This window comes from Euwallacea fornicatus, chromosome 25 (assembly GCF_040115645.1).
Source record: "Euwallacea fornicatus isolate EFF26 chromosome 25, ASM4011564v1, whole genome shotgun sequence".
Lineage (NCBI taxonomy): Eukaryota > Metazoa > Arthropoda > Insecta > Coleoptera > Curculionidae > Euwallacea > Euwallacea fornicatus.
In genome coordinates this window covers 562,622-585,253 of record NC_089565.1, presented here as the reverse complement: position 1 = coordinate 585,253, position 22,632 = coordinate 562,622, and the positions used below count along the sequence as shown (strand labels likewise).

At 34.3% G+C, this 22,632-nt stretch overlaps 1 long non-coding RNA gene across 2 annotated transcripts in view; it reads right to left on the bottom strand.

The window, feature by feature from the left end:
- Positions 1-1,739: 1,739 nt before the first annotated feature.
- Positions 1,740-22,632, bottom strand: part of LOC136346971 (uncharacterized) — a 33,826-nt gene continuing 12,933 nt past the window's right edge. The window contains exons 4-5 of one of the 2 annotated variants that reach the window (XR_010733399.1): positions 20,727-20,997; positions 1,740-3,628 (exon numbers count right to left, since the gene is read on the bottom strand). This is a non-coding gene — a long non-coding RNA (uncharacterized lncRNA). Of the gene's footprint in view, positions 3,678-20,726; positions 20,998-22,632 lie in introns of both variants that reach the window. The other variant, XR_010733398.1, reaches the window with a different exon arrangement.

Below are 22,632 nucleotides of genomic sequence, written 5' to 3'. Positions count from 1 at the left end.
AATGAAAACACTTATTTCTTAATAAGAAGAGTTTTTTTATTTTATGCTCACAAACTGTCTGTAGTTAAAAAAACAAAATTAAATTAAAAAATATTAGTTAATTAAAATAACCAAAGACTATTTATAAGCACAAAATAGAAAACAAATCCTTGTCCTGTCAATAAACAAGTTTTTTCCATGTTCACATACTAATAAACTGAGTTTGTGTTAAGAAGGAAAACAAAATTTAATGCTGATTTTTTTAAAAACTTATTAATAGATTTTTAACCGCATTAAGTGTAGTTTTGAAAGACTTAATTTAATGTGTTATTTGACCCATATTTCAGGAAAATCGTCCATTTTGTCTTACCGGTGACATAAACAATATTGAAAAAAATAAAGAAACGTTAAAAGATAGCATTTTTTGTCCTATTTAATGTTAATTTTCAATTTTTGAAAAAATTATTATTTGTTAAAAAGTTTACGGAAGTAGGTACGAAGGGGGCACGGATAGTTTAGAGTCGCACGATATACAATAGGTCAAAAAAAAATTCGTATACTTATTGGGTTGATGTACTCATGTATCTATCTTTAACAGTTTTGCGAAATTGAAAACGTACAAAAGGCTAATATACTATCATGCGTTGAAAAGTTGGGGTTGCAAAATTGGATTTTTCAACAAGACAATGATCCAAAGCATTGCGCGCATGTTAAAATGTGGATAGCGTATAATGTACCAAAACTTCTTGACCATCTGCCCCAGTCGCCTGATTTAAATCTTATTGAGCATCCCTGGGATGACTTGGAGAGAAAAATCCGGTCTCCCGAAAATCAAAGGAGGATTACAAGTCGGGAAACTTTTAAACTTGTTTTACAAGAAGAATAGCTGAAAATTTCCCCGGAAGTTACTGCTAACTTAGTCCTTTCCATGCCTAGAAGGCTTAATGACGTGATTTTAAGTAATGGAGGTCCTACGATCACTTGTGTGAGCTCTTTAAAACTGAATTTTTCTTATATTTTTTGATTATTGTAAAGATATTTTACATTTGGATCGTGTTATACGTTGCATCGCTTTTTTTTTATTACGTTGGTATATTTCCATTATATCGGAAAATTAGTAGCTATACGAATACTTTTGCGTCCTGTTAGAAATGAAATTTTGTTAATTTTCATCTTTTCTTCCAAATATATGAATTCTAATTTTATGTTTAGTAATTAAATAACAATAAAAGAGATAATTTAGACCATTTCACATGTTAGATGTCAGTTTTCAGTTGAAATTCCCAAAAGCCCCTCAAATGAGAAATTTGGATGATGTACCAACACTTTTGTGACTGACTGTATATGTATTGTATATATTATATTATTTTTCTTTGTGAATAGAAAAAAAATTCAGTTCTATTTAATGAAATTTTCTCTTAAACGGGCAAAGAAGCTGGAACCGCTACTGCCCGCTTATGGGAGCTTTCACCGTATATCCTTCAGTTATTTTTACTTCTAATAAGTATTAATTTCACTTATAAATGTTAATAATAATCGTCAAAATTTTTTATTAAGCACAAATTAATATTTTTGGGGTAAATTTTAATAATGAATCTGAACTATACTTACTTTCCAAACAATTTTGGAAAATTATTCTTTTCCACACACGAAGGCCGTTGTCGGAACTAGGAATAATAATTTTCTACTACAGAGTATAAATTGAAACACATTTTTATTAAGTATTTTAATTCAAATAAGTTTTGTCATTTTTACATATAATTTTACATTTTTATATAAAAAATAACATTATTGCCTGATCTAAATAGTTTTCCACTTATACGACTAGGAAGATAACATAGCTTAATAAATATAAGAAATAAGAAAATAAAATATACATTGTCTTTAAATTACAATAAAAAGTGAAAAATGATTACAAACTGTTTTTTTCCGTATCCCGTTGCAAGTTTTATATGGCTTACTCATCCACTATACAACTTACCTATTTTATATGTAATTTAAAACTTCCTGCTTGTCTTTTGGGTAAAGCAATATAAACTAAATTTTCTATCATCAAATATCAACAGTTAATTTCTACATTTCAGAGATAACAAACATAATTCATATACGAGTACAATAGTGTTAATAAATTTGATTCTGTAGCTATTTTCATCCAATTCTAGAAATGTATAGTCGGTATTTTTTATATTAAAGTTCCTGATTCTTGCTAAAATATCATACAATCTAGGATTTTTCCATTTTCACAATTTCATATTAGAACTCAGAAATCTTTCTTATCTACAAAAGAACTTTCGAGGCGTAGTTGCATAGACAATAGATATTTAAGAGTCTATTATGAATCCTAGAGAAAGAAGATTCTGAAGATGGTGCAATTTAGCTTAATTCTCGAAATTTGACACATTGATTGGCCTCCTTATTCTTGTGCCAATCTTGAACAACCGGTTGCTTGTTTCAAAGATAAATGTTATGAGATATGCTTCCTTTATAGTTAAAACTGAAAATCACTTTAATAATGATTTTTTAATTTACTTAAGGACTGATTCTTCAGAAGCCAAAAATAATGCAACCATAACTCATTGGAGGCCGGGATCCCCTACATTACATTGAACTGCTATTTCGTGATATTACAGCGTTAAGACGACAAGAAGTCCAAGAACTTCCTTCTTCTGTTAAAAGTGTTATTGAAAATGGCTCAAAGAATACTTGGACAGAAGCTTTGCAATCAGCTAACTTCCAACTCCAATTAACCTCATCCGTTAATGACATTGGGGTAGACAAGGAAACAAAATAAATCATTGAAAATGATCCCGAAAATTTAAACCTAGAAGTGTATTAGTACTTTGAAGGAGCCAGCTATGAGATTTATGGTCAACTTCTTTACGATCTCGCGATTTCCAGTTTAATATGAAAAAACAAGAGCAGTTAGAGAGGGCCGGAAATTTGCATAAGAAGCCTCTGAAGAGTAAGATCAGAGAGAAAGTGCTGTGGAGCAATATCACGATGGTCAACTATAGCTTTAGAAGAGATAATTTGGAGTTAAGTTTCCATCTCCTTTACTTTTACAACATCTACAGAGTTGATCGAAGTAACAAGCTTATTTCAATTTGGCGCTCTGAAGGGATGGTTCCTCTGAAGAGGGTGAGAAGAGCCATATTTGAGAGGGTAGGATGTAAAGTAATAATTACGCTTGGTTTAGTTAGTATTATAGAGTAAACAACGTTAGAGTGCGTTTTCACTATTGCGATATACGTTTCTAACGCTCGCTCAATGAACGCCACACAACGGGAATTCCATATCCATTTCAATATTGCGCCTGTTAGAGGCATTTTCGGGCGACAGTTTGTTATTTTATAGGTAAACAACTTAAGGGAAACTAAATGATCAATAGTTTTTTGAATGAAATGAAAGGACAGTGTCGATGACTTCTGATCGTTTTGTCCACATGATTCTGCAATTTTTTCTGCAAGCACTCAACGAGATGAATGTGGAAGATGTATGGCTCCAGCAGGACGGTGCCACGGCATAGAGAGCACGATTGTCAATAACTGTTATGCGTAACAGTTTCTAGGACGCCTCATCCCTTTGATGGGTGATCTGCACTGGTCAGCACGAAGCCTGATTTAGCCCCTTGGGACTATTTTTTGGGGGGCTATCAAAAATCACTTATTTAATGCGATTAATCCAGGACTCTGGCTCACCTGAAAAAAAAATTGTCGAGCTGTCACCAATATACCTGTCGATATGCTAAAAAGAGTTGGACGAAACCCCTGAATTCAATTAACATAGTGCATTGAGAATAATGAATGCTAGCTACCTGACATCATTTTAACAAAACATAAATAAACATAAAATTTTAATGTTGTACTTGATGTTGTTTAAAGAATTTTATATGTGGATATATGCATTTTTTTAAATTTAATTTCTAAATAAACGAGTTATACTACCCCACCCTGTACACAGAACAATTTAATTCATTTTAAAATTGAAACCATTTGTGAGAAACATTTAGCGTTAAAAAGTATTAGTAGAAATCGACACCTCGCAGACTTTCAGAAGTGTTACAGGAAACATCAGGAGTTTTTCTAAATAGCAGATGATGTGCGGTGGGGGTATTTTCAAAAACTTATTTTTTAAAAGCAACAAATGTTAAAATTGAACGGGGTTCACACATTCAACAATTGGTTTACAAAATTTAAAAAATTACTCTGTGGCGGTTTTTCTATCGAAGAGAACTTCCTTTTTGTATGTTATAGAAGAAGTGACACATTTGCAAAATATCCCTTTCGTGATTTTTAAATAAAGACCCTAGTTTTTCAGAAATAAACAAATCAAATTAATTAAAAGCTACATAAATGCGTTCCATTCTGACAATACTTTAAAAAAGCCAGTATACCGAAAAATTCGACAAACACACTGGTTATTGAACTTTTTAAAATTTTTAAAATTGTAAGTCAAAATTGATATCCTCCATTTGAACTTCTAAAGAAATTCGACGTTATTATTGGACATTTTTCAACAGTCGTGAACAGCCATTGTTCATAAATCTCTGCAGAATATCGTTATTGCGTAAAATGTTCAACCCTTAAAGAGATCATATCGTTGTAAACTCTTCTTCACACAGTGTTTGTATTTTCTCGATATGCCCAAAGAAGTGGAATTTCATTTTCTTAAACAGAGATTCTCACACTGCAACAGTCAAAACCCAGGAATATCTTCATCTCCTGGAGGAGAGGCTGAACAGATGGAAAATTCGAGTAAATCAAGACAAGTCGACGCATGTAACGTTCACTCTGAGAAGAGAAACTTGCCAACTGATGAACATTTTCAACAAGCCAATCCCGCATGCTGAAACTGTGAAATATCTGGGAATGCACCTAGACCAGAGAATGACGTGGAAAAAACACATCCAAGCCAAGAGGGGTCAACTCAATGGCATTGGTAGGAGTCTGGCCTGGATTATGGGTTACCGATCACAACAAAGTTCTAGTTTATAAAAACATTATTAAGCCAGTTTGGACTTATGGTATCCAGCTCTGGGGTACTGCTAGCAACTCTAACATCGAGATTCTACAGCGATTCCAAGCAAAGACTACGCATGCTAGCGGGTGCGCCCTGGTACATGAGTAACGTTACTCTGCATAACGACCTCAAAATAGTAACCTTAAGAGGGAAAATCCAGATATGTGCCAGAGGGTACATGATCCGATTAAACAATCACTCCAACCACCTCGCGGTGAATCTCCTGGATCCCTCTAGATATACCAGTCGATTGAACAGACATAATCCACTGGGGCTTGGCGACAGATTCGACCTCTATTAAGGAAGGGACTGAGATGTCAGTCACCCTTTAACCCCTCCTTTTCTTTTCATTTTTACTTTCTAGTTTCACTTTTCCTTTTCTGTAAGAATAGTTGCTTATTGCCCATGTAATCTAAATTGGGACAGATTGTAACTTATAAAAAATAAAATAAAATTTTAAAAAATTTCTTAATTTCGTTTTCTAAAGACTGGATGATGAGTGTTTCTATCATATATTTTTTAAGTGCTTCAAATACAAATATTCCGTAAAGTTTTCTTCAAGGAAGCCTTGCCCAAGTTTCATTCTTTTTTACTTTCTCTTTAATTTTAACATAATTTATTTTAATTTAAATTATACCGCTAATTATGTACAAACTGTCATCCTCCAATTGTCTTCAGTAAATTGTGATTCAAACAAATGTTACACATGACATGAATCAATATTTTTAGAAACAAAGGACTTATTAAATATGAAAATGATAAATATACTAAATTGTAGGGACGCAAAAAAGTTATTTTAAATTAAATATAGTTTGACTACAGTTATCGATCCGGTCTGGTTAATTTCTGGGCCAAACTACAAATTGTAAAATTGAAAGGTCTGTGGAATAACTTTAAATATTCATATAAAAAGCCATTGATTAGATTTTTTACCTGTCCTATTTTAATATACCGTGTGACCCATTTGTTTTGGGGTCGGTCTGTAAATAGTTTATTGATTGTGCAATTTAGTCCGGATTTTTTTTTCAATTATGGAGCTTGTAAACTGTACATTTTCAGCAAAAATCAGCCTGGTTGATACGAAATTAAAGGCCTATTATGACAGTTTCTAGGAGCAAAATTTTAATAAATCATATTAGTGTTTTTTTAAATAAAAAATCTGTGCACGCCACTGGATCGACCACCTCTCAAAACGGGCCTGTATAAAATTTTAATGAAACATTTTGAGTAATAACGATTTTGTAATAGAATTAAAAATGCGCCCTCAGTACTTATTTGTTTTCAAAAATTCATAGTCGGCTATGGAGAACAAGTGAAGTGTTTAACTGTTAAACAAATGAAGTCTACATTGATGTTAGAACTTGCTTGAACTTAATAGAAATTAAATTATTAATCATTATAATTATGGAAAATTTAAGTGTAAGAGAAGAAACAGAAATTGTTCGTCTTGTTGGCGGCAACGTGCGCTCGGCAGCAGAAACTGCGGCAGAATGCAGAAATCAACAGAATCAGACATCCAGGTAGACCAGTAAGTCGAAGTAACAAGGCAAAATGGACGTCATGGACTTTTTCTTCAAATAACTACCAAATTTTGCAATATTTTAACGACAATCCCCAAAATAGTATTGGAATGACCACTTTGGACCTTAGTATACCTAGAGAAAGTATAAGATGTCTGAGACAAAGCAAAATAAAAACGTTTAAGCCAAAACTTTTCCATACGTTAGAACTAGAACATAAAGAAATAAGATTAGAATTTTACTATTAGCTTCAAGGAGAATATCTAAACAATGGTAACTTTTTAAACGAGATTTTGTTCACCGACGAAACCACCTTTACCACAAATGGGGTGGTTTCGAGTCAAAATTGTCGTAACTGGTCAGCTCAAAATCCAGAATTCATCATAAATGACAGAATACAATATTCTCAAAAAAATTACGTTTGGTGTGGAATACCATACGACATAACGATTGGTCCCTTTTGCTTGGACGATAATTTGAATGCCGTTAGGTTTTTTTAATTTATCTGAAAATGAGTTTAGGAACGCATTAGATGATTTACTATTAAGATATCGTCTTAATTTAAAGTTACATTTAGATAGTAGTCCTCTTCATAATGCTCGTTTGATAAGAAATTGGCTAAATGAAAATTTTGAAAACTATTGGATAGGGCGAAACAATCCTTTCCGTAAGTGGCCACCGAGATTCCCGGACTTAACTCCGTTAGATTTTTTTCTTTGGGGTTTATTTAAAGAAAAAATGTACAATTCAAGATCCAAAAATTTAAAAGAATTACAAAATTAAATAATCCGTACCTGTGTGAAAATTACTCCACAGAAAATACGAAATGTAATTTTAAACATACACAAAAAGAACGAGAAGTTTGGAGAAAATGCTCGCTTGGTAGAAGTTAAAAAAATTTCATTGTTTTTTGAGATGTAAATTTCATTTTTTTTTGTTTTTTTTGTTCTGTATACGCCGAAGATCATAACTAAGTTGTTATGAACTATAAATTTTCGAAAATAAGTATCTATTGTGAATTTTAATTCTTCTAAAAAATCGTTATTACTTAAAATGTTTTGATAAAATTTTGTGCAAGCCCATTTTGAGGGGTGGTTAATCCAGGGGCGTGTACAGATTTTTCCCAAAAAAATAGCTAATATGATTTATTAAAATTTTGCTCCTAGAAACTGTTATAGTAGGCCTTCAATTTTATGTCCACCAGGTCATTTTTGCTGAAAATGTGCAGTTTACCAAGCTCTATAATTTAAAAAAAATCGGGCTAAATCGCACAATTAATAAACTTTTTACAGGCTGATCCCAAAACCAATGGGTCATACTGTATATATTTATGTAGACTTAACCTTTCTACTACGTTTTCTGAAAAATTAGGGAAAAGGCAAACTTGGACAAAAAACCGCTGGTACAGAACTTCATCGAATTTCATTATTATTAAAAAGGTAATAGTTATTACAAAATTTTATCGGTTCCATTGGTTTGTTCCTTTTGGTTTGTTAAAATGGTACAGCGCAAGGGTGGATGCATACAAATTGATTCCTAAATATTTGAAACTAGCATTTTTTTTATCTTTGTCACTAAGATGTAAAGCGTAAAAATTCAACTTTTTCAAAAATTTTGTGATGGTTTTTTCGGTTATTTAAAATTACAAATATATATTTTTAAAATAAATGTATGTATATCCCTCATAAAATTGGCTAACCTGTTTGAAATCAAAATCGCTTGCCTTACTCTGGGTTGGGTAACACTGTTTTGTCACACTGAAGCCGAATTATTTTTGGTTGAATTTTTTTTTTCTGTTTATCCATGAATATTTTGCAACACAAACATTACTGAGTCAACTCAGTGAGTCAATTTTATTTTTTGGTATTTTCTCAATTCGTCGCTGTACTGAAATTGCTATAAATCTGAGCAATAGTACTAAAAACGATATAGTGCTTTTGCACTGACAAGAGCTCAACATTGCTGAAATTAGCCGTGAAGTGAATATTATGATATTATAAAGTGGCTCTATTACTATCTTAAATTTGGGGGTGTTTTTTTTTTGGTTATGTTCGGTTACTTCTGGGCAGAATTTCATTTTGAGTTGAGCGAAATGATTGTGAGACGGTGACTGTGCGATATAAGGGTTGCTGTTAAGAAACCCAAAATTTGAAGGTTTATAAATTTTTTTAGCGCCGATCCAGTTTGAATCTCGTTCCAGAGGGAAACTATTCATTACTGAATTATTCGTCATGGGGCCGAGGGTTTCGCAGACCCGCAATTCAGGCCTGATAGATCTTTCACATTATTGAAGGACCAGCGACAACAACTAGTTGCCGATTTGCAAGAATGTGGTTTACTACGAACATCCTAGTATACTGTATGTTGGGACGTAAATATGGACACCATCCGAAGGACTCTTTATAAAGAGGGTCTTCATAATCGGCGACCAGCAACGAAACTTGCTCAAACAGAGTAATATAAACACACCCGTTTAGCATTTGCCCAAGAGTATTTAAAGTTCAATTGGGTAAATACTACTTTTACCGCCAAAAAAAGTTTTTTGTCCAGCGAAAATGACAAACTACATCATAATATTCGGTACGATGAATGCTATATTTTATCGAACAGAAAGTGCGATCAAACATGGGTTAACCTCTATGGACGAATATCTGCTGCAGGTCATGGAAAACTGGCAATTTTTGAAACAAGGGCAACACTATCAAGCATTTTCGGATGCTGAACAAAGTTATGTTTCCTTTTGTTCGTACTTTGTATGTGGTAGCAAAAATACCTGTCGTCAATGATGTTGATGATAGCTGTATGATACATCGCGCAAACATCATGAGAGACTGGTGTCACGAGCATCCAAACATAAATAATCTTCCCTGGCCTGCATATTTACCAGACCTAAACCCCATTGAAAATGTATGAGGTCTGATGGTTCAAAGGTGACATAATAATAATCAATGCCCTATCGAAAATTTGGTAGCACATTAAAACCAAATCTGGAATTCGGTTAAAGGTTCATCGTTTGTGACAAAACCTTGTAGGTTCAATGGGCCGAAGGCCACAAGACGTCATTGACGCTAATGGAGGGGTAACCCACTATTATAATTGTTTTTGGTATTGTTTATGTTTGTCATTTATTTATATAAATTCAAAGTTTATTTTACCTCGATCGTGTTGTATTTCCGAAAAAAACGTATTTTGAAATGTTTGTTTTTGACGTAAGCATTACGAAAAACCCGTTTATCTCATCTTTTGTTTAAAGAAAAACTTTTGCTACATAGAAATCACTTGATTGTTAGGTGGCAGGTTGGAAAGAGTCAAAGTGAGAACGTGAGAATTGTGAGAGTTTTACGAGAAATTGGAGTTGTAAGATGTCAATTGAGATGTAACAAAACTATGTGCTGATGTTATGTTAGACTACACTGTTAGGTGTGAAAGAGATGTTTAAGATGAAGTATTTTTCTATTGTCGTTGTAAAACTCGTAACAGTATTTTAATACTCACTTTTTTCAACAAATACGTCTTTCTGCCCGAAAAGTGATATAATTATTGTATTTCTGGAGCTGTGTGACTCCGATTTTGAGTAGTTCAGCACCTTACTTATGTATATCCGAAAAAAATTCTATTTGTCAACAATATAAAATATTTCGGAAGATTGCATCCTGAAAACTGTTGAAAATTTCAAAACTATTTCTTTTAGGTGGTGTTGGCCATGTTGTTCAAATAGATGAAAATGTGATTACCAAGAAAAAATATTAAGTCTACCGGAAAGTTCTGTCCGATAATTTCGTTTCAAGTTCAAACATGTATGCGCATACTTTTTTGAGCCATATTTGGCTGTGTTTCTTTATAACTGCATATACATACATGTTTCCTTTAAAATGAACTACAGAAAAGATATCTCAGGTCATTATTAAGTTAGATGTGATCGTGGAAACATGAGTACTAATAAAGTTCATTTGAGGCATTGTATGTTGTATGAATTCCAACAGGGTAAAAATGCTACTGGAGCATGTCGAAATTTAGTGAAAGATTTTGAGAGAGATGCTGTTTCAGAAAGAATATGTAGGAGATGGTTCAAAAGCAGGTCATTTCGATCTTAGTGATAAGGCACGCTCTGGATGGCCATCTCCAATTGATGACGATATTGCAAAGACCATGATACGCCAAGATCCTTTTCTAACAACATCGAAGATCGCAGAGAAACTTAACTCAGCTCAACAAACCATTTCGGACCATATTCGAAAGCTAGAATTGATCTATAAATATTCCAGATAAGTGCCTCATGAGTTAAGTGAGAAAAATTTGCAGGATCGCATCGTCATATGTACATCTGTGCTTGCTCGGAACAAAAGTGCACCGTATCATAACTGGTGATGAAAAGTGGATTATATATGAAAACATTGTATGGAAAAGAGCGTACTGCAATCCCAGACAACTTACCCCCTCTACTCTTAAACCTGGATTGAGCCTTAAAAAGACAATGCTGTAGATATGGTGAGACATCCAAGAACCAATCCATTAAGAGCTTTTGAAACCCAACGAAAAGCTCAATTCGGAGAAATACTGCTGGCAAATGGATGACTTAAAGAAAGTACTCCGAGAAAAGATGGATGATGGAGATGTTCAACAGAAAGCAAATCATTTTGTACTACGACAATGCCAGACCACATGCTGCTTTCGCAAGAAAATCGCAAAGCTAGGCTAGGAAATTCTCTCGCATCCACCATACTCCCCAGACCTTACACCCTTTGATTTTCACTTGTTCCTCTCTTTGCAAAATTTTTTGGTGGGAAGAAAGTTCAAAAATGAACAAGATGTCAAAACAGCACTTCTTGAGTTTTCGTCTCCGAAGACGAGGCGTTCTTCAAAAATAGAATTTACAAATTGTCATCTCACTGGCAATAAGTCATAAACAATAATGAAAATTATATCGTACAGTAAATATTGTTGAATGGATTAAAAGTTACACAATTTTCTTCTTCTTCATAAACGACCAGAACTTTCCAGCAGATCTAATATAATGTTGACCATTAACGAATACGAATGAGAACAGTGCACAGACCGGGACAAAGCTGAGGCATTTGTCAGAAATTTTCAGAGAGCGTTCACAACTTCTACTAATCCCAACTTTGACGATTAAAACTTGTGTTTGATAAACGACTAGTATGAAAATTATTTTAATAATGCAAAATACCTTACACTTCAAATTATTACCGACACGAAATTCAACGAAGCACTTGCTCATATGAAAGTCAGAGCACCGGGAAAAGACAACATAAAAAGCAGTGTATTAAAGAACCTAATTCCACAAACTCACGAACTCATACTAAAAGCACTAAACAATTGTATTGCCACTAAAACCATATCAGAGACATGGAAAACGGGCATAATGATACCCTTTCCAAAAAACGGATTGGACAATATACAAACACAAAACTACCGACCCATTACATTACTCCCAGTGTTGAGCAAAATTTTTGAACTTATTTTAGATTCAAAAACTGCTTAGACATCATGTACCAACGTACCAATTGGAACTTAAATCAAAAGACTCGATCATACCCCCATCCTTCATCTTAACTAACAACATACAAACAACCCACTTTAACGGCAAAAAATCACCATTTTTGTTCATGGACATCGACAAGGAGTTGGACAGTGTCTGGCACAAAGGACTACTAGTATGTGAGCATTTTTTGTCTATGTTCTGAATGTATTAGGTGTATAAATTAATCCTCGGTCCTTAGATAAAATTGGTTAAAACACCTCTCTGAATTTACAATTTTTTCTAACTATATAGTCCGTTTTGAAGCGCCATCTGTGAGCTATCAAACCACTTAATTTGATTAATCTAACCACGAAGAACGTTACAAATGTCGTCTGACAAGCAGCGCTTAAGGCACTGTCTTCTTGTCACTTTTCAACTTTAAAAAATGCTGCAGAAGCGCAAGACACGATTTGTTCAACTTTGGGAGAGAATGCTTTATCTTATAGTACGTGTAAAAAATGGTTTAAAAAGTTTCGGAATGGAAATTTTGATCTTGATGATGAAATATGCCCCGGTCAACCAAAAAAGGTTAATGATGAAGAGTTGGAGAACTTACTCAATGAAAATCCCTGCCAAACACAAAGAGAGCTTGCTGATGCACTCGGAATGACTCAACCAGCTATTTCGATACGTTTGAAAAAATTAGGAAGGATACAAAAGGAAGGTCGCTGGATACCTCATAATCTTAGCCCAGAAAACGAAAATCGGCGCTGCGAAATTGCAATGTGTCTACTGACGCGATTCAGAAAAAAAAATTTTAAGTAAAATTGTTACTGGAGATGAAAAATGGATATTATATAACAATCCTAAGAGAAAAACATCGTGGAATTATCCGGGAGAACCGTCAGCAAGTACTGCAGAACCAAACATCCACGGAAAAAATTGTTATTGAGTATTTGGTGGGATTCCAAAGGTGTAATTTATTATGAGACACTTAAACCAAGAGAAACTATTACTGCTAACCGTTATCAAGACCAATTAATATAATTGAGGGACGCTATTGAGGAAAAAAGACCTTTTAATGGTAGTGGAACAAGGCGAGTCATTTTGTTGCACGACAACGCGCGACCACATACGGCAAAAGACACCATTGACATTATCTCCGCGTTGGGCTGGGAAGTTCTCCCTCATGCTGCGTATTCACCAGATTTTGCACCTTCTGATTAATACCTTTTTCGAGCATTACAACATCACCTGGTTGATACACACTTTCAATGTCTCGAAGAAGTCCTCCAAACAATGGAAGATTTTATCCAATCAAAATCACCATCTTTCTTCCGAGATGGGATTCGAAAATTACCTGATAAATGACAGAAATGCATTGAAAGTAAGGGCAATTATTTTGATGATGCAGTGTAACACTTACAGTCAAACACTTCCTATCCGAATACCCTTATTACTCCATGGAGAGGTCACGACAGAACCTAAGCGACAACATCAGAGTAAATCTTACTAGCTATCAAATACTGACAAATGTTATTGCATTTCTGAAACAAACCAATTTATACAACAGTCCATAACCCGAACACTTCACATGTACTCTTTGTCTCGCGTCCCTGTGCCAATGGCCTGTAGTTGCCGACGCACGTTAATTTTTAATAATAATAATAATAATAATATTTTGATGATTAAATTGTAATTCCTTTTTTTAGAAATAAAAATCTAAATTGTTAAAAAAAGGCCGTGAATTAATTTATACACCTGATATCACGGGGTTCCGGGCTTTGAATTCCTCCCAAGATACAGTGGTGAACATAAGTATGGAAACATTTCCTTAATCCAAAATATTTACTAACATACTGCATATGAACAATAAAATAAAGTTGTAGTATATTCTCAAACGCCTTAAGAATTTTGTTTATAAATATTGGGACCCTTATCTACTTGCGCCTCAACTGAATTTTTCGAATAAGTCGTTTGGTCCTTTTCATAAGTATGAAAACATTTTATCATTCGGCTTCAGAGTGTAACATTGAAGTTAGTAAGCAGTTATTTCGCATCTTTCAACAAAAGTGAAAGTAACGTTTATTAATTAAAATGCCCCTGTGCAAATATTTCAGTTTTGATTTGAAGAAAAAAATTATATTGCTATACCAAAGAGGAATAAAACAAATTGACATAGCAAAGTCACTTAACATGCACCGAGGAACAGCTAGCAAAATTGTCAATAAATTTTTAAGAAAAGGTACTGTAGATCCGGCTTTGAAAATAGAGAGACCACGAAAAACAAATAGGAGACTGGATAAAATCATCATTAGAAAGACAAGAAGTGATCCCATGAAAACTGCTATTGATGTAAACAAGGAACTAGAAGAAGAACATCAGGATGTAGTGGTGTCAGACATGACTATTAGACGTCGTCTTTTGTCAGAAAACCTTCATGGCAGGCGTGCCGTTAAAAAACCTCTTCTTACAAAACGGCACAGAGAAGCCAGATTAAAATTTGCTAGAGAACATAAGGACTGGACAACAAATCAATGGTCTACGATTGTCTTTAGTGACGAAAGCAAATTTAACCTGTTTGGCATGGATTCTACTGGCTACGTAAGAAGACCTGTTGGTCAAAGATATGACCCCAAGTACCTAGTACCCACTGTTAAGTATAGAGGTGACAACGTGATGGTATGGAGCTATTTTCGACGGTCTGGCACGGGTCCTTTGACAAAGATTGATGGCAGAATGCATGCTCAATTGTATGTTCAAATATTGGAAACTAATTTGATACCATATGAATATGATTAACTGCCATTGATGTGGATTTTCCAACAAGGCAACGATCCAAAGCACACATCTCGTTTGGTGAAGAATTGGTTTTCCGAACAAAAAATCCTGTCTGAATTCAATTCAGACGTTTGGGAAAATTCCTAATTTGTGTAACAAGGGTACAGAAAGACAAATCATAAGGTCGGGTAAAGCGCTTAACGTGACTCAAGTACTCGGTCTGTTTGATTTATTGCCCACAATAAAGGAATCTTCCAAAATACTCCGCTCCAACGGGCGATAGGTGATAGCCAACATCTGGTGGTTGCAAGCAAGTGAAACAAAACATACCAGATGTCAACAAGGAATAAATCTTAAGTTATCCTTGAGTAACACCCGAACTAAGGGTGGAGCGGGGGAAAAAGAGGTTGACGGGAAGAAGAGACGCTGAACGAAAAATATACCGGAAGGTGACCGCACTTGAAAAAGGAAGAACTTCAGTTGTAACCCCAGAGAAGTGAGGCACAATCAACCGTGTGTTAATTTAAGAACTTAGTACATAAATAAAGATAAAGTAATTAAATCTTTCAATTGAGTACAATTCAGTTTTCTCTCGGCCTGACAAAAACCGAGAGTGGTCCTTCGGAATACAACAAAAATACCCCAGAACCAGCCGCGGAATCAGGACCCACTGATTCGCACCATTGTCCAGGGGATTTTCAAGATCTCTCCAGTACAAATCCGCATGATGAGTTGGCCTTCACAATCACCTGATTTGAACCCAATAGAGAACCTTTGGAACTATTTGGATAAACAAATTAGGAAAAGAAGTATTAAGAACAGGGCTGATTTGTGGAATGCATTGGATGAAGAATGGGCACTAATCCCACCTGACTTTTGCGTAAGGCTCGTCGACTCAATGGGCAGAAGATGTCAAGCAGTGATTGACGCAAGAGGCTATCCTACAAAATATTAAATATAACGTTAAGAACTTATTATTTTTTTCAAGCTTTAATATTTTTTATGTTATTACGAAAATGTTTCCATACTTTTGTTCGAACCACATTTGGTGAATTAAAAAAAAACAACTTACCAATAAATTGCATAAACGCGTTTTAGTGTTAATAATGTGTGTTATGACATGCGCTATTGGCATAATGACCATAAGATAAAAAAATGTTTACATTATGAGATATGAAATAGAAATTATAAATGTTTTCATACTTATGCTCACCACTGTAAGGGTGAGAAAATGGTAAAAAGGCTGTCATGAATCCCCTCGCATTTTTTGTTTATGTTAAGATCATTAATTGGCATTATCTGAAAGTGGTACAGGCTTTTGGTACCAACCTCTTTCCCAGATTAACGTAGGAAGAGAGGGTTGTTTATAAATTCCTTTAGCGTAGGTAAGAAAGATATTTAGGGGTTTGGTATCCGTGGGAAAAAAGATGGACAGCCTCTCCATCCTATCGGTTCTCTCACGAAGAGGGGATGTGTTCTGTGCATGGATACCGGGTTGTATCGGGATTTCGTTTTTGGATCACGGAGAATAAAGAAGTGCTCTGAGAACTGTGTCGTTTCTCTTCACCCTTGAACCGCGAACATCACAAGTACTATACAAACTATAGAAACTTGAAACACCAACATATTTACTTTACATAATCAAAAATCTACTGGAAAATAGACTGTTAGAAGTACACATAAACAACACCCTATCATCTCCTTTTTCACCCGAACAAGGTCTCCAACAAGGCTCGCATCCGTCATCATTTTTCTACCATATATACTGTCATGATCCATACAACCACAACCGAGAGGACAGAAATCGCATGGATAAAACAGCCTACATACCATATATGTATATTAAACTAAAATTTATGGCAAACAGGTAGAAAGACCGATTGGTTGATACCCTATTTTTTATAAAATAAAGATTAATTTAAAATAAAAAGAAGAAATATGGCACAAATTAGGGTTTTGGGAATGTTAGATACAACTGCCAAAAGAGGGGTTGTAGTTTATATAAAAAATTGTTCTTCACAAATTAAAATTACAGAAATCAGTAAGTATATGCTTCCAGGAATGGAAATATGGAGGGATGAATGGAGAACATAAGACCACTCGTCCTAGTTAGGTGGTGTGTCGTCGTACATACACAAAAGTGTGAATCATTCAAATACTAATTTTGTGGAATTGGTCACTGATGTTGATACTAATTATGTGGAAGAATATCAATCGCGTCTCAAATGATTTTGTCGAAAAAACCAGGTTTTGCAGTCATCACTTAATGGTCAATACAGTGAACATTTCACGTGGTTCGAGATTCATAAAAGTGACGGTGCTCAACAAAAAACGAAAAAATATTGTTTTTAAAAAATGAAAATGTTGCAATATATGAATATAAATTATTTTACGTTTATTTTGCATTCTGTTAGGTTAGGTTAGTCTAAAAGAATGAAAAAAATACAAAAAATACACGTTTTATTTACCCCATCTAGCAGCCCTTTTTACTCCCCAAACCTGTAAAACTGTTAAATATTGAAGAGACTTACACTATCGCCCATATAAAATATTTCTTCAGTATCAATAAAATGTATTTAACGTTTGGTCAAACATCGTAAAGCAAGAAATATGTTTTCGGTATATTTTGTTTATGTCCTTTTTTCAGATTCTTTAATTTTTTGCATGGTATCGATCCTGCAGTTAACAATATTTAGTGTAAATTTTCAAAATGCCACGTGGTGTACATTTATCACTTGAGATAAAACAAAATATTGGAGAAAAATTGGAAAACGGTGAAAAGCTGTGTAAAATTGCAAGAGATTTCATTTTAAATAAATCAGTATAGTCGAGGGTTATTTTTACCTATAAAAATAGAGAAACCTTAGATGAACTTCCGAAGTGCGGCAGAAAACGAAAAACTGATAAAGTGATGGAGAGAAAAATTAAAATGGTATCCATTAGGGATCCGATTAAGAGTGCAAGTAGCATACAACAAGAGTTAGGCGTTCCTGTATCAGTGAGTATCATAGAACGAAGATTAAGGGACGCTGATTTATATGGTAGAGAAGCAACAAAAATCCTTTTATATAAAAAAAATAGAGTGACGAGATTGAGGTTTGCGAGAGAGCACATTAACTGATCATATGAAAAATGAAAAACTGTCCTTTTCTCTGATGAAAGTCCATTGAAACTGTTCAAATCGGGTGGAATTGGTTGGGTAAGGAGGCCAATCAATGAAAGATTTAACCCGAAGTATACAAAACCGACGGTCGAACATGGCGGTGGCAGTGTTATGGTTTGGGGGTGTTTTGGAGGGTTTAACATCGGTTCATTAGTAAAAATTGACGGCATTATGAATCGACATGTTTACCAAGATATCTTGCAACATCACATGCTTCCCTGGAAAGAAGGAAATATGAGTTTGCGGTGGACGTTTCAAAACGACAACGACCCCAAACACACTGCTAAATTGATTAAAGAGTGGTTAAGTGCACATAACGTTAAGATTATGGTTTGGCCGGTCCAAAGTCCTGACATCAATCCGATAGAGAACCTTTGGAATGAAATTGACAGAAGGATTCATAAGAAAAAAAATCTAGAATTTTTGGAAGAAATTCAAAGTACTTGGAATTCAATATCTCAAGATTATATCGACAAACTATTAAAGTCCATTAAGAACAGATGTTTGGAAATAATAAAAAAATAAATGATACGCTACTGGATACTAATTAAAATGTTTAATTATAAGTTAAATTATAAGAAATGTTTTAGCTGCTCTACTTTTGGCCCTTATATTTTGGAATATTTTTTTAATTTGTACTTAAAAAAATCTCGCCTTTAATGCATGTCGGCGCTACCATAAATTTAGCGCATACCCCTAAGTAGACAGACTCTATGTATTGGTACGACCCTATTTAATCGATCGGGGTTCTGGTTTTTCTCGCTATTCTGTCGAAACTAAAACATTCATTTTCTTTATGATATGACTTCCAGGAACCCCAGGAATAAGGGACACACTTGTTTTTAACACGCAAGGGGGGCAAAACGGGGCCAGGGGACGAAATGAATATTGGGTGAGGTAGGGCAGTAATTATCGAGAGTTGGCTTGGAGAGGTCTGGTCCCGGATTGTCATGTCTCTCATCCTTCGATTCGATTATCATACGGTTAACCTTTTGTGAAAGAGATTATTGCCATAAGACATTTATCAGAATATAGGGTAGCCGATAGTTATTCGTTTACATATAAATTAGTGTAATCTCAGTGACATTTGTTATTAATAAATTGGCGGTATCGAGTGACTATTCCTAGTGTTCAACTTGAAACTCATGGCTTCTGGAAGCAATTCTGCTTCTCCTATTCTGACATATACAACCAGGTTGAAAAGATTCAACCCTCTAGATTTGCCACATAGATTCAACCAAGTAAGGGACTGAAATGTTGGTCCTTTTGCTACACCACTTAGTACTATAATTTGTAATTGCCAGCATAGATATTGAATGTCCAATTTAATTTTACCTTTATTGTGACAGATTGTATCTCTACAAGTAATTAAAAAAAAAAAAAAGAGTGGCTGGTTCGTGTTTGGCCTTTGATAATTGATGATTATACAGAAGAAAACATATTTAACGCTGACGAAACAGGGATTTTTTTATAAAATGTTGCCTAATAAAACACATAAGTTAAAAGGTGAAAGATCTAATGGAGGAAAAATGTCTAAAGAACGCATCACAGCTATGATTTGTGCTAATGCTTCTGGAACCGAGAAACGAAAATTACTCATTATAGATAAGTGAAAAATGTTAACATTTTTATTTTGAGTTGTACTAAGAATTTGATTTTCGGTATTTCAGGAAAATTTCAAAATCCTAAGTGATTTAAAAACATTAATAGTCTTCCTATTGACTATTATTGGAACGACAAGGCATGGATGACGTCGTCAATTTTTACAGATTATTTTAAAAAATGGCACCAAGAACTTCTTAAAGAGATAAGAAAAATATTATTGTTAGTTGATAACTGTCCAGCCCATCCGGACGTTCAACTTCATAACTTAAAGCTTATTTTTGTACCACCCAATGTGACGTCAGTTTTACAGCCCATGGACCAGGATGTAATTTCGAATTTATAACAAATTTACAGAAAACAAATGGTGATGAAACTTTTGGAGACTCAGGGTAATACTAACATCAAAAGTGTTACTATTTTAGATGCTATAAATTTATTAAACCTAAACGTGATATGAAGCTTCTACGCAAACTATCAGTAATTGTTTTCGCCATTCCGGCTTATCAAAAACAATATCTTCTAATATGGAATTTGATCCAGAGGATGATATTCCATTGACTCAATTCATAAGAGAAAACAGATTTATGAACTTAGTGAATTTTGATGATTTTGTAAACGTTGATAACAATGTTGTTGTAAGAGAATAATTAGCTGATACAGACTTAGTAAATCAAGAACTTTAAGAAGAAACAACAGAAGATATTGAAGATGATGATACTGAAGGAGAAACTGTTGTTACTACAATAGAGGCTCTTAATTGTGTACACACTTTACAACAATATCTCCTTCAGCAAGAGGACAGCAATGAGTTTTTTTCTAAATTATATAAAATTGAAGTGAATTTGCAGAAAATTTACATTAAAAAAGTCTCTATTCAAAGGAAAACAACTGATTTCCTTGAGAAATAATTATGAATAATGTAAATTTCTATATATTAAATGTTTTTATAGAATTATCTTAATAAACATTTGTTAATATTTTTGTTCAATTAGGCATTAAAACGCATTTTTTTAATGTTGTGTATGTAATTTGTTTGATTCTTACAAGATTGACACTCGGATATAATGAACTAAATCTCTCGGTTCCCTCAAGTTCATTATAAACGGACTGTACTGTACTTAAAAACCCGCAATAGATAAATATCAAATCTTAAATACATTTCTATTCCCATATTTACCTTTGCATTCCCCGTCCCCGTGAATCTTATATTTCGTCCGGTTGATCTTTATGGTGGAAGACCATCTTCTTACAGCCTTCGAAAAACTACAACTGTTTTTGAAGTCCATTTGTCCACTCTAGCTGTACTGAGAGAGGTGGAGCTGAACAGTAGCACTTCCTTAAGACGAAATTGTGCCCCAAACTCGAACACATCACGGCTTTTTTTCGTCATCAAATGAGAGGATCTTTCATCTACAGTTCGATGCGTTTTTTGTAGGGCCATTATCAATCTATAAAAATATTTACTGAATTATTGCATAATTAGGGCTTTACGGCATATCTTAAAGGCGGCTCCGAACAGATTGCGCCACGCTGTTAAAATCTGCTTTGCGCAACGCGGCGCGTTGGATTTGAATGGTAATCCGCGCCAAAGCGCGCCAAATTACATGATTCTCTAACACGAGCGAACCAGCAAGTGTCGGTCTACATCAAAGAAAAATGTTGTTTGTACGGTTTTGAGTTGAGTAAATGTTGATTTTAACCTTCGCAACACACACTTATATTTTGTTACAGCAAAGCACACACTGGGGTGTATTACACCCCACTGCGGTATTTTAACCTGTATAGCATAAAAAGAAAATTATCCAATAATACAGGGTGGCGCACCGAAAACGAAACAGAGGCATTTTCGCGTATTTAGAAATTTAAATTTAAAAAACGCTCGGACACGTCAACTTTATATCCGAGGGGGACACATTATAAACGTATACTGGCTCCTTTCACATCAACTCCCTAGCCGGGGTGAATTAAACTCCTAAAATCTTAAATGGAAAGTAGAGTCGAGTAGTACCTCGTTTGAAAGGTCTTTTGATTCTTGTTAAAATAATACCCAATTTGGTCAACTTTGATTAAGCAATTTTCAAGAAATGCGAAAAAATTAGTTCAAAAGATGTATCATCTGATATAAATTAATGATGTGATAAAATTGCGAAGGACTGTGGTAAAAGTAACATTAAATTTATTTGAAAATTACTCTCAAAAAACAATATTTTGTAAATTAAAAAAAAAAAAAATAATGTGCATTCTCAAACTTCAGTATTGTTTAGTGTGCATACAGTGGCGAGCAAAATAATAGCAGTACTCCTTAATAATGAAAAATTTCCTTAATATTTCTATCCATATTCCTTTTTTTCTGACTTCTATTGTAAAATTGTATATTGTTTATCAAAGTGCTAGAGGGTACTATAAGGTACTGGTCAAAACTCATTCTGCTATGAAATATCAATTGATGCTGACCAGTACGAAATTTGATGCGAGCAAAATAACAGCAGCTTTTTTTTACATTTTAAGTTATAAACGTTATTGCTTCTTGACATTGAATTAACTTCATTTAAAAGTAAGTTTAGAGCTTTTATTTTATATTATTTTTTTTTATCTTACATATGCATTTTTTTTTTTATAAAAGTGGGCCGAGGAAAATATTGCACAGAAGAAAGGCGACATTTGATTCAGACCCTCATAAAGAGCGGCAAGTCATACAAAGAGGTGCAGGAGCTTAAGGGTTGTTCTGCTAAATTAGTAAGAAATGCAATCACCTATAAAAATAAATCCGAAACACGCGGTCGCAAGAGGATTGTTTCCCCATCTCTTGTGAAACGCGTAGTAAGGTACTCCAAGACTCATCCAACTGCAACGGCTACTGAAATTCTACGTGAAATGGATTCGTTATGTAGTGTTCACACAGTAAGAAGACTGTCAAGGGAACACAATTTAAAGGCTCACAGTCCAAGGAAAGTACCACTTCTTAAGAAAATACATATAACAAAAAGGCTTGTATTTGCCAGAGAGCATGTGGAATGGCCACTTACGAAATGGTGGAATGTACTGTGGACTGACGAAAGTAAAATCGTTCTCTATGGTAATAA